The sequence below is a fragment of the Arachis hypogaea genome, chromosome 11 (genome assembly GCF_003086295.3).
Source record: "Arachis hypogaea cultivar Tifrunner chromosome 11, arahy.Tifrunner.gnm2.J5K5, whole genome shotgun sequence".
NCBI lineage: Eukaryota > Viridiplantae > Streptophyta > Magnoliopsida > Fabales > Fabaceae > Arachis > Arachis hypogaea.
This window is the reverse complement of record NC_092046.1, coordinates 58,574,569-58,586,352: the sequence shown is the minus strand read 5'-3', so window position 1 is coordinate 58,586,352 and position 11,784 is coordinate 58,574,569. Positions and strand designations below refer to the sequence as shown.

The 11,784-nt window shown below is 40.8% G+C and overlaps 1 non-coding gene across 1 annotated transcript; it reads right to left on the bottom strand.

Annotated features, from left to right (window-relative positions):
* Positions 1 to 8,870: 8,870 nt before the first annotated feature.
* On the bottom strand, positions 8,871 to 8,974 carry LOC112724414 (small nucleolar RNA R71). Its single transcript, XR_003163577.1, has one exon. It is a non-coding gene; the product is annotated as a small nucleolar RNA R71 (small nucleolar RNA).
* Positions 8,975 to 11,784: the final 2,810 nt, after the last annotated feature.

The following is an 11,784-nucleotide window of genomic DNA, read 5'->3' as shown; positions in this document are numbered from 1 at the left end:
GCTCTAGTCCAAGTCATGAGTAATGCAACATAATATTTGTCACTAAACTTATGCAAAATCCTCATGAAATTATGTAAAATGCACAATGTATGCTTGAATCAAGGCATAAGTGAATATTTACCCAAAACTAGCTTATTTCCTAAAGAAATGTATGAAACTATCCTAAAAACAGTAAAGAAAAGGTCAGTGAAACTGGCCAAGATGCCCTGGCATCACAACACCAAACTTAAAGCTTGCTTGTCCCTAAGCAAGTACTGGAACAAGAGAATGATGAATGGAATATCCAGAGGAATGAGTCGTCCTTGTGGAAGTCATATTACTGATTTTATGGTGGTTTCATGCATAGCAACTTAGGTTCATTCCATTACTGGCTTTCAGACCTTTATCATGTCCCTAAACACTTACTTTGTTTATATCTCATGAGACTTTTATTCATTGATCCTTTTATTGTTATTTCAAGGGTTATTTGTGTTATTTAGGCTAAGTGCTCTGTAAGGGGGCAACTCTTTAAGATAAGCTTTCAGCCAACACTCCCGAACCAGTTGGTTCAAGGTGCTAGGTGTTGAAGCACCCCTAAGGACTTACTCCCTCAAGTCTCTCCCCCATACATACACACCACAGGCATATAGTTTATTTATTTTCTTTTCTTGAGACCTTGGTGTCCAGCACCTCTTTGGGTTACTAAATGCTCCGTAGTGAGGGTTACTCTTGATAGTGGATTTTCAGCTGATAATCCCGGGTTAGTTAACCCAAGTTACCAAGTGATAAAGCACCCCTAAGAGCTTATTCATCCAAGTAGATCCCTCACACAGGAGCACCACAGACACTTGCCTCAAGCTTAAAACCATTGATGCCTAGCCTTATTGATTACTCTTTTTCTTTTGTTTTTCACTTCCATTGTTCTTTCCCTTTTCTCTTCTTAGGATCTTGTTATTAACTTAGTCTCATGAGTGTATCCAAAGCAAAGTATTCAGGATAGATAGTTGTCCTCCTAGCCTTGTGGTTGAACCAACTTAGCTAACTTATGACTACCCCAAAGATTCATGAATGCACTTCCACAATATAAACTCCACTCTGGTCTTTTACAAACATAATCATTCTCTTTTTATTTGATTTAAAGGGACAAGCTTACAAGTAGGTTAAGTGATGGTGCAGTGACATAAAGACCAGTGCACATAGACTCTCTTCAATACCAAAAACTAAAAAAACAACATGATTTGAAAAAGGTTCAAACATAACATGGAAGCAAGTTCTATTTCATACAAGATCTTCCTTATTTAAAACACAGAGAAAGATGGAACAAAGAAGGAGCTCCACCACCTTTTACTGTTGTGGATGTCCACGCTCTTTTCCTTGCTTGTCCTCCTTGTTTCCTCTTGCATTTCCTCGCATCCGTGCCAATCTTGCTTGCTTCCAATCCTCAAGTGCCTTCCTCACTGACTCATGACTCTCTTCCACCCTGTCTTTTCTTTTGTGCTAATTCATCCTTCATTTCATCATACTTGGCTATTTCTGGATGCAATATTGGCAGCTGTCCCACTAAGTAGCCGAGCCTGGCTTGAGTATTTATCTGATGTCCTGTTTGACTCATGTAAACTCCTTCTGCGAATGCCCTTTGCTCGTCCAATAGTTCTTCCTGTTCTATTTGTCTTCGATGCATCTCATGTATGTGTGCCCCTTGATGTGCTTGGATGTTGATTAGCCTCTGGGTGGATTCTTGTTGCTCATTTTGCCTTTGTTCCATCCTGTTGAATGCTTCTCCCCATTGTTGTCCTTGGCTTAGTTGCTGTTCCATCATTTGCCTTTGCCACTCATCTTGCTGCCCCATCATCTGTAGTTGAAGCTCTTTCTGTGCTCCTTGGCTTTCCAAATATTGTCTAGGTAAGCTATCAATGGCTTCCTGTAATTGGTGCATGTCCAAGGTCTGTGGTGCTTGTCCCTCTAAGACTTGTCCTTCAACTACTTGAGGGGCTGTCCTCTTTCTTTGCTTTCGTTGAGGCAGGGGGAGTGCTGCAGCATTCATCCTTCGGACCGTTATTGGAATGCCTTCCTTTATCCAAACGGGGTCCTCATCTTTAAAAACCACCCTAGCTTTCTTGCATATTCGGTAAATAGTGCTGGGGTAACCTAATGTTCCTCTTGAGTTGCTTTTCTCTGCCATCTTTCTAATTCCTTGAGCTATGATCTCATGAACTTTGATATCTCCTCCCTTGAGTATACAATGCACCATTGTTGCTCTCTCGAGATTCACCTCTGAGTTGTTTGCAGCTGGGAGGATAGACCTCCTCACTAGCTCAAACCACCCCTTGGCTTCAGGAGTGAGGTCTGTTCTCTTAATGAACTTTGGTTTATTTCCAGCACCCCTTTCCCAGTCAGCTCCTGGTACACAAAGGTCTCATAAAAGCTGGTCATAATTGGGGTTGTTGTCCAATCTTGAGTGATAACTTTCTTCTTCAAACGGTATAGACCGTAGCTTCAGTGCCCTCATTACACTCATGGGACCAAAATCCACCATTGTTCCTCTCACAAAGCTTGTATATGACTCATCTTTCTTATCATACCTGACTGCATTTGCATAAAATTCTCTTATGAGATTTGCATTCACCTTAGTGATCGGGTCAGTGAGGAGCTCCCATCTTCTCCTTTCTACCTTCTCTGTGATTTCGGGGCATTCAGTCTTCTTAACTTGGAATCCCAGCTCATAAATGATTTTCTTATCAACCATCCACCCGTATTGCAATGCATGATGCAAGCTTCTAAATCTCTTCTCATCATATGGGTGTTCTTCCATGGGTTCCTTCCCTTCCCTTCTCTTAGAACTTGAAGATGCCATGAATGATGGTTAATATGTGAAGGTGGTAAGGTTGTGGAGACTTTTGGTTGTTTAGGGTTTTATGGCAGTGAAGAGAGTAGGAAAAAATGTTTATGATTGATAGAGGGTGTCTTGTACAGAAAGGAAGAGTGGTGAAGGGTGTGTGATGACAATGAAGGGTAATACGGACAAGGGTTGTTTATATAGAGAAGTTGTGAAGGAATGGAGGGTGTAGATTGATGAAATAGTCACTTGATGGACGGTTGGGGTTATGCATGGCTAGAAGACAAGGATCATCACTTTATGATGGGGATTGCTCAGTCTTCTAGGAGTCCTATTTTTTTCAATGTTGCATGGCAACATTTTCCAATGTATTCCCTCTTTTGTTGTGTCCGAACCTTCTTTGTTTGGTTGTCCAATCTATCCCTTTTAATGCTCCTTTTTCCTTCCTATAAAGATTTGAAATAAGGAAATTAATATCATAAAAAAAAATCTACGGCTAGAATAAAAATGAAAGAAAGGATTTGATTGTTTGTTTATGAATTCCAACTAACTAACTAACTATTGGTGGGTCCTTATATGCATTTTGGTGGCACCATGAGGTGACACCAAACTTAGTTTGGATCACTGTGATGAAAGTTTTGTGTTCAAAGCTCCCAAGACTAGCATGCAACTTGGTTTGCTTTGAACACCAAACTTGTTCCTCACTATATTCTGCATAAGAAGATTTTCACCAATTGTTTGTTAAGTTTGGATTGAAGCTCATAAAGATTGACTTATTCATTATCATCTGAAAGCATATAAAACATGGGTTGCCTCCCATGAAGCGCTTCTTTAGCGTCACTAGCTTGACGTTTTTCCTTCATCATGGTGGTTGGTAGTGCTTAAAGTCCTCCCCTCTTGCTGTGGATTTATATCCATTGGTTGGATCAATAATCTCCACATGTTCTAGGGAAAGAACTCTGTTGATAGTGAAGACCTTGGGTAATTGAGATGGCACAGTAGGGAGATTAGGGGGAATATCTGGGAAGTAGGCTGAGACAACTCTATCCCCTGGAGAGAAGTCTTCTGTAGGGATCTTCTTGTTCTTCCACCCTCTTGGTACCTTCTTCTTTGTTTCGTTTGAGGTTGCCTTTCCCTTGGTGACCTCTTTTTCTAAAGGAGCTGTGGTGCTGTCTTCACCTGCCTCTAGAGGTTTAGGTTCCTCCAACTTTTCCTTGAGCTGTGGCAATTGCTGTTTTCCTTGTTTGTCAGTTAAGGGGATCTCAGAATGAACTGGCTGTGCTTCAGTGCTTGTTTCCTCCTTCAGTGTCTCAGTATCATTTGTGCTTAGTTCCTTGTCCTCTTGATCTGTTTCTTGCGAGAGTTTGAAAACATTGAAGCTGTGTCGTTCATCATGGATTTTCAATATTAGCTCCCCTTTCTCTACATCAATAAGTGCTCTGGCCGTAGCTAGGAATGGTCTTCCCAATATGATTGGATGAGTGTGACTCTCTTCCATGTCCAGAATGACAAAGTCTGTTGGGAGAAAGTACTTCCCAACCTTTAGCAACACATTTTCCACCACTCCTATTGCTTGCTTTTGAGTTTTGTCAGCCAGTCTGATAATGACATCTGTGGGCATTATCTCATTGATCTGCAGCCTCTTCACCAGGGATAAGGGCAGTAAGTTGATGCTGGCCCCTAAATCACATAGTGCTCTGTCGAACATGTTTTCACCTATGGCACAAGGTATATGAAAACTTCCTGGGTCTCTTCTTTTTATGGGCAACTCAGGTTGAATAAGGGCACTACATTCCTTGTTCATCACTATAGTCTGCCCTCCCTTGAGTGAGCTTTTCCTAGGAAGAAGTTCCTTCATATACTTGATGAATGCAGGCATTTGTTGAATTGCCTTGATGAATGGTATGTTCACATGCAGAGATGCAAACAAGTCTAGGAACCTTGAGTATATTCTTTTTCCCACAGCACCATTGAGCAGTTGAGGGAATGGTGCATAGAACTTCAGCAGCTCTTGTTGTGAGATTTCTGGTTCTTTGTGATCTCTATCCTCCTCCTTTGTTGAGTTGTCTTCAGGTTGTTTGCACACTTTGCTTTGCTTGTCTTCAATCTCTTGATCACTTGTAGTGACCATTTTGCAATCTTCCCATCTTACTTTCTTTGCTTCTCCCTTGGGGTTTTTCTCCATGTCACTTGGGAAGCTATCAATAGGTTTGGGAATCTTCTCAGCTAAATATCCCACCTGGAATTCCAGCTTCCTGATGGTCTCTCCCTGGTTCTTAATATTGGCTCGCACCTCCTCTTTGAACACCTTATTTTCTTGAATCTCTTGGCATATTCCTTCAAGTAAGGCTTCAATCTTAGAGAACTTGTCATCAATTAATGAGTGATTCGGGGTAGACGTGTTGTTTTGGTTTTGATAAGTATGTGGAGAAGTGTTGTTGTGGGGGTGTTGAGATGTCCTCTGGGTGAATTGCTGGTGAGCTGCATTGTTGTTGGAGTTGTAACGTCTCTGGTCTTGGTTTTGATCTTGCTCACTTCCCCACCCAAAGTTTGGGTGGTTTCTCCATCCAGGGTTGTAAGTTTTTGAGTATGGATCATAGTTTTTCCTTGGTGAATTCCCAATGTAGTTGGCTTGCTCCTGACTACCCTCTGCTTCTTCATGCACTCCTTCTTGTGTTGTTGATGAAGTGGAGATTGCTGCTACTTGGTTCCTCTCCATCTTCTTGGTGAGGTCAGCCAGCTACTGGGTAATGAGCTTGTTTTGGGCCAACAGAGCATCTACATTGTTTAGCTCCATCACTCCTCTTGTGTTCACTAGCATTTTTCTGTTAGTTTTAGTAGTTTTATGCATTTTCTTGAGCTTTAAGTAATCAAGAATGGTTAAATGAATAACAAAGCAATGAACCATCCAAACAGTATGATTTTGATGCAAATTCCATGAGTTTTAGTTATATTACTTGAATGCTATGAATGGAAGAATTCTCATGAAATTTTGCAAGACTTTGATGCAATTGTTTGGATGATTTCAGGGAAGAAGAGGCTAAGCAAGGAAGCAACAAAATCAATAAAGGAAGCTTGAATATCACATGTGGAGTTTAAGTTCCAGTTTAAGCCTAAACTGGAGCTTAAACGCCAGAATCATGAAGGCTAAGAAATGCTGGAATTGAAGTTTAACCTCCAGTTTAACCTTAAACTGGAGGTTAAACGCCAGAATGAAAGTCTCACCAAAGAAGCATTTCCACGTTTAACCTCCAGTTTAACCTTAAACTGGAGGTTAAACGCCAGAATGAGAATGCCACTCAGGAAGGAGTTCCACGTTTAACCTCCAGTTTAACCTTAAACTGGAGGTTAAACGCAAGAAATGGGAAAAGCACCAGGGAGCCATTTCCACGTTTAAGCTCCAGTTTGACCTCAAACTGGAGCTTAAACGTGTTCGACCAAGTTTTCTCCTCCAGGGTTGCTCTCTCCATTTCCACGTTTAAGCTCCAGTTTAACCTTAAACTGGAGCTTAAACGTGTTCGACACCTCCAGGGCTACCTTCCTCCTCTTCCACGTTTAAGCTCCAGTTTAACCTTAAACTGGAGCTTAAACGTGTTCGACCTCCAGGATGGCTTTCTCCTCTTCCACGTTTAAGCTCCAGTTTAACCTTAAACTGGAGCTTAAACGTGTTCGACCTCCAGGGCTGCCCTTCCTATCTCCACGTTTAAGCTTCAGTTTAACCTTAAACTGAAGCTTAAACGTGTTCGACTACATGACTCTCCAGGGCTGCCTTCTTCAATTTCCACGTTTAAGCTTCAGTTTAACCTTAAACTGAAGCTTAAACGTGCTTCTACAAAAGGCTTCACTGGAAGTGTCTGGCGTTTAAGCTGCAGTTTAAGCTTAAACTGCAACTTAAACGCCACTCTTGGAAAAGGTTTCTGGGCCAAAAATATTGCGGTTTAAGTTAGTCTTTGAGCACAAACATTAACTTAAACTTACTCTGGTATGAAACCCAATTGAATATCATGGTTTATGGGATTGGGCCTGAAGGATTGATGAGTCTGAAATTTCAAATTGTTGAGTCATGTATTACTATTTGATTATCACTAAGTTGGCTCAATGAATGTTACAGAATTTGGATCAGCAGCCTCATCAAGATTATGGATCATAAACCCAAAACAAAAGGGAAGCAGGGAGAGGCCTCAAAGCCCAAGAAACACAACAGAAGCTCAATATAGAAAGTGTATAAATAGGATAGAATTCAAGTTAGGAAGGACTTTTACCTTTCCATTTGGCTAGTTTTCATATCTTTGTAATTGAATTCAGAGCTATGACTCACTAAACCCCCTTTCATTGGGTTAGGGAGCTCTATTGTGATTCAATGAATCAATAATAGTTTATCTTCTTCTTAAATCTTTTCTCTTGAATTTTGTTAGAAAGCTTCTCGATCTAATTCCATTGGGTAGTTGTCTTGGGAAAGAAACTACCCATAATTGGAATCCTTCGGAACCTTGGGAAAGGAATGGAGGATTCATGCTAGAGAAGCTTTCTCACAGTGAATTGCATTGGGGTTTGGATGGATATTGTGACATGTAATCCTACCAAATTGTGGTTCATGAAACTGTGTGGTATAATCAGTGATCGAGCATCATCTCTTCTTATGAACATTTAAACCAAGGGATTGGGAATTTGTTTGTTTTTAGAGAGAATTGGTGAGCCAAGGGATTGGGATCCAATCATATAAGATTGCCAAGCAAAATTCAATGAACGCATTGGTTGAGGAAGAGATAAACATGTTTTGATTCGGAGATCTCAATATCTCCTATAACCCAATGAATTCCCCATTTCTGATCTACCACTTTCTCTTTACATTCTGCAACTCAATTCATGCAATCACCCCCATTCCCTTTTAATTTCAGCAATTTAGCTTCTGCTCTTTAATTCATGCAATTTAAGATTCCGCCATTTAAATTTCTTGTCATTTACGTTTCCCGCCAATTTTACATTCCGCAATTCTCATATAAATCTTGATTCCGCTCAACTAGAACATATTTCTAATCCGAATTGCTCACTCAACCAATCTTTGTGGGATTCGACCTCACTCTATTGTGAGTTTTTACTTGACGATAACCGGTGCACTTGTCGGAAGGAATTTTGCCGATCGTGCAATTTCCTAAATCGTAGCATAACAAGTTTATGCGCATCAAGTTTATGGCGCCGTTGCCGGGGATTGGTTTTCGATTGACAATTCTCAAATTGGAAGTTAACTAGATTGAGCATTTTTTTTTTGTTTTGATTAATTCAGTACAAGTTACTTGTTGAATGTTAATTTCTGCACTCTGTTACATGCTTTCTTTCTTTATGCCTTTAAATTCAAGCAACTAACTCACTGACTCACTAACTGTTTGAATTAATTCCTCAATTGCTCTAACCATACTCTTCCATTAACCAAGAGTATTTCACTTGTTTGTTGCCTGTGCTGTGTTCTTGTATGACAGGTAGGAGAGGAGAGACATCAACTCCTCCATATACCGAACCAGAGAGGACCCTTCATAGACTTAGAAGGGAAGCAAGAGGGAAGAGAGTACTGGGAGAAGAAGAATCTGAAGGAGAATCTGAGGACAATTTTGAGGAAGCTCTAGACCTCAACATGGAGAGAGAAGTTCACAACCATGAGAGAGCTGATGGAAACAATGCTATTCCCGAGAGGAGGGTTCTTAGTTCATACATAAACCCAACCTCTGGGAATTGTGGTAGCAGCATTCAGAAACCACCCATTCAGGCCAACAATTTTGAGCTCAAACCACAGCTAATATCACTTGTGGAGAATCATTGTTCATTTGGTGGGAGTGCTAATGAAGATCCAAATCAACATCTCACAAAATTTCTGAGAATTTGCGACACTGTGAAGTCCAATGGAGTCCAGGAAGATGCCTATAAACTGCTTTTGTTCCCATTTTCACTTAGGGACAAGGCAGCTAAGTGGCTGGAATCATTCCCAAGGGGGAGCCTAACAACATGGGATGAGGTAGAAAGCAAGTTTCTGGCACGTTTCTACCCCCCACAAAAGGTCAATAGGCTTCGATCTGAGGTTCAGACTTTTAGACAACAAGATGGTGAAACTCTCTACGAGGCATGGGAGAGGTTCAAGGATTTGACAAGGAAATGCCCACCAGACATGTTCCATGACTGGGTGCAATTGCATATTTTCTATGATGGACTTTCTTATGAATCAAGGAAGGCTGTAGACCATTCATCAGGAGGTTCATTGAACAGGAAAAAGACTGTGGAAGAAGCCATTGAAGTGATTGAGACAGTGGCTGAGAATGAGTACTACTATGCTTCAGAGAGACACAACACTAAGGGAGTCATGGAGCTGAACCATGTTGATACAATTTTAGCCCAAAACAAGGTGTTTGCCAAGCAACTAGCAGAGCTTACCAGGCAATTAGAAACAAAGCAAGTGGCTGCAATACACACACAAGATCAAGAGGAAGTAAGCATTGAAGGAGGTGATTGGGAAGAGGCCAACTATGTGGGAAACCAACAAAGGCAATCATATGATCCACATTCCAACACTTACAACCCAGGATGGAAAAACCACCCAAACTTTGGGTGGGGGAACCAACAAACCCAACCACAAAACCACAAACCTTACAACCACAACCAACATAACAATTCCACATACCGAAATTCCAACCAAAGATCATACCAAGCCACACAAAACACTTACTCCCAACCATCATATCATGGCCAAAATAATCAACCTACCCAACTTAATCCGAACCAACAATTTCAAGATCAATTAAACCGGATAGAAGGAATGATGGCAACCATGAGTCAAGACATAACCGAATTGAAAAGCTTCAGGGATGATGTGAGAGCTACCTTAAGAAACCATGGTGAAAAACTCAAGAGGATGGAGTCTCAAGTAGGAGAGCTATCTCAACAGGCCCCCAAATCAACTGCAGTGTTCCCTAGTGACACAGAAAAGAATCCTAAAGGGGAACAAAAGAGAGTGAGATGGGAAGAATGCAAGGCCATCACCATATTGAAGGAAGTTTCAGAAGAAGAAGGAATCAGGCCCTCAGAGTAGGAGCCAGAAATCTTGAAGGAAGGTGTGGAAGAAGTTAAGCAGGAAGGTGAAACTGAGCAAGCCAAGGAACTGCAAAAAGGCACGATGGAAACATACCAACCAAAAGCACCATTTCCTCAGAGGATAGGAGGAGGTGAAAAAGGGAAAACCTATTCAAGGTTTTTAGAGACATTTAAGTCTCTCCATATCAATATTCCCTTTCTTGAGATTCTCCATCAAATGCCTACACACATCAAGTATTTAAAGGAATTGTTGAGCAAGAAAAGATTTTTGAAGGGAGGACAAACGGTAACAATGAACAAAGAATGCAGTGCCCTCATCAAGAAGGACACAGTCTCTAAGAAAACAGACCCAGGAAGTTTTCATATTCCTTGCATCATAGGAGAAACAAAAATTGACAGAGGATTCTGTGATCTAGGAGCTAGCATAAATGTGATGCCTCTAACTCTTATGAGGAGGCTACAACTGAATGAGGTGAGATCCACTGATGTAATCATACAACTGGCTGACAAAACTCAGAAGCAAGCTGAAGGGGTGGTTGAGAATGTGCTGGTGAAAGTGGGAGATTATTACTTCCCCACAGACTTTGTCATTTTGGACATGGAGGAAAGCTACCTACACCCTATCATTCTGGGAAGACCATTTCTAGCCACTACTAGAGCGCTCATAGATGTAGAACAAGGAGAGCTAATTCTGAGAATACATGATGAACAGCTCATTTTCAAAGTTTTCAAACCTGCATCTGAGCCTGAACCAGAACCTGAAAAGCCTAAGGATGATAGTAGCCATCTGTGTTTGGAGGGAAGTAATCCAGCAGCTGAAACTCTAAAACAGTCCTTGGAAGGCAAACAGAAGTTGCAAGAGTTAAAGCCACAAGAATCAATGGAAACAGATCAGAAGGATCTTCCTAGCATAAGGGTCAATGAAGAAATCCTCAAGAGAAAGGGAAGAATGATAGGGAAATTACCAAGAGGGTGGAGAAACAAGAAAATTCCCACTGAAGGTTTTTCTCCGGGAGATAAAGTGATATCAAGTCATTATCTGCCAATTCCACCTGGCTTCAAAACCATTCCTTCCCAGCTCCCTCAAGTGTTCACAATCAGGAAAGTTCTTTCTAATGGAACATTTAGAGGTCATGAAGGAATCAAGTGGGGACGTTTGCATAGTGAGAGGAGAAGACGTCAAGCACTACAATCCACCCTAACAAGGGACAACCGTCAAGCTAGTGACGTTAAAGAAGCGCTTCATGGGAGGCAACCCATGTTTTTAATATCCTTACTCTTTATTGTTTTGTTTTGCATCTAATAAAGCATGGTTTCTTATGCATGAACTTGAATCCTCAGGACGACTGCTGAAAGAGTGCACTAAACATTGCATGTAAAATACAATTTGTCTCTAAGTTTGGTGTGCCTGAAGGCACCCAAATTTTATTCAAAATGCATTCAATTTTTTTATGCAAAGTGCACAACCAAACATTAAGTTTGGTGTTCCTCTTTGAACACGGTTCATGAAAAGCAAGAAGTTCCTCTGGATTTCGAAATTCATGACAAGTAGACCATTCGCATGTTTTAATACTTTGGTTTCAATTACTTAGGATAGTAAATTTGTTTAGAATCAAAGAGCCAAAGTGACTATGATTTATTAGAATTATGCACATTCATTAAGGACAACCAATATGGATTTCATGTCATCAGGAGACTTTACCAAACACTAAGTTTGGTGTCCAGTAATAAGTGTGCATACATACACAAGTCACGGCTTTAAGCTCATGAAGTTAATCATTGATTTACATGTGCAAGTACTATTCATCATTCACATGGACCGAAAAATGATAGCACACTTGTTTGCTTGTGCAGGTACAAAAGAAAAGACAAAAATGGAGGAAAAAGACAAA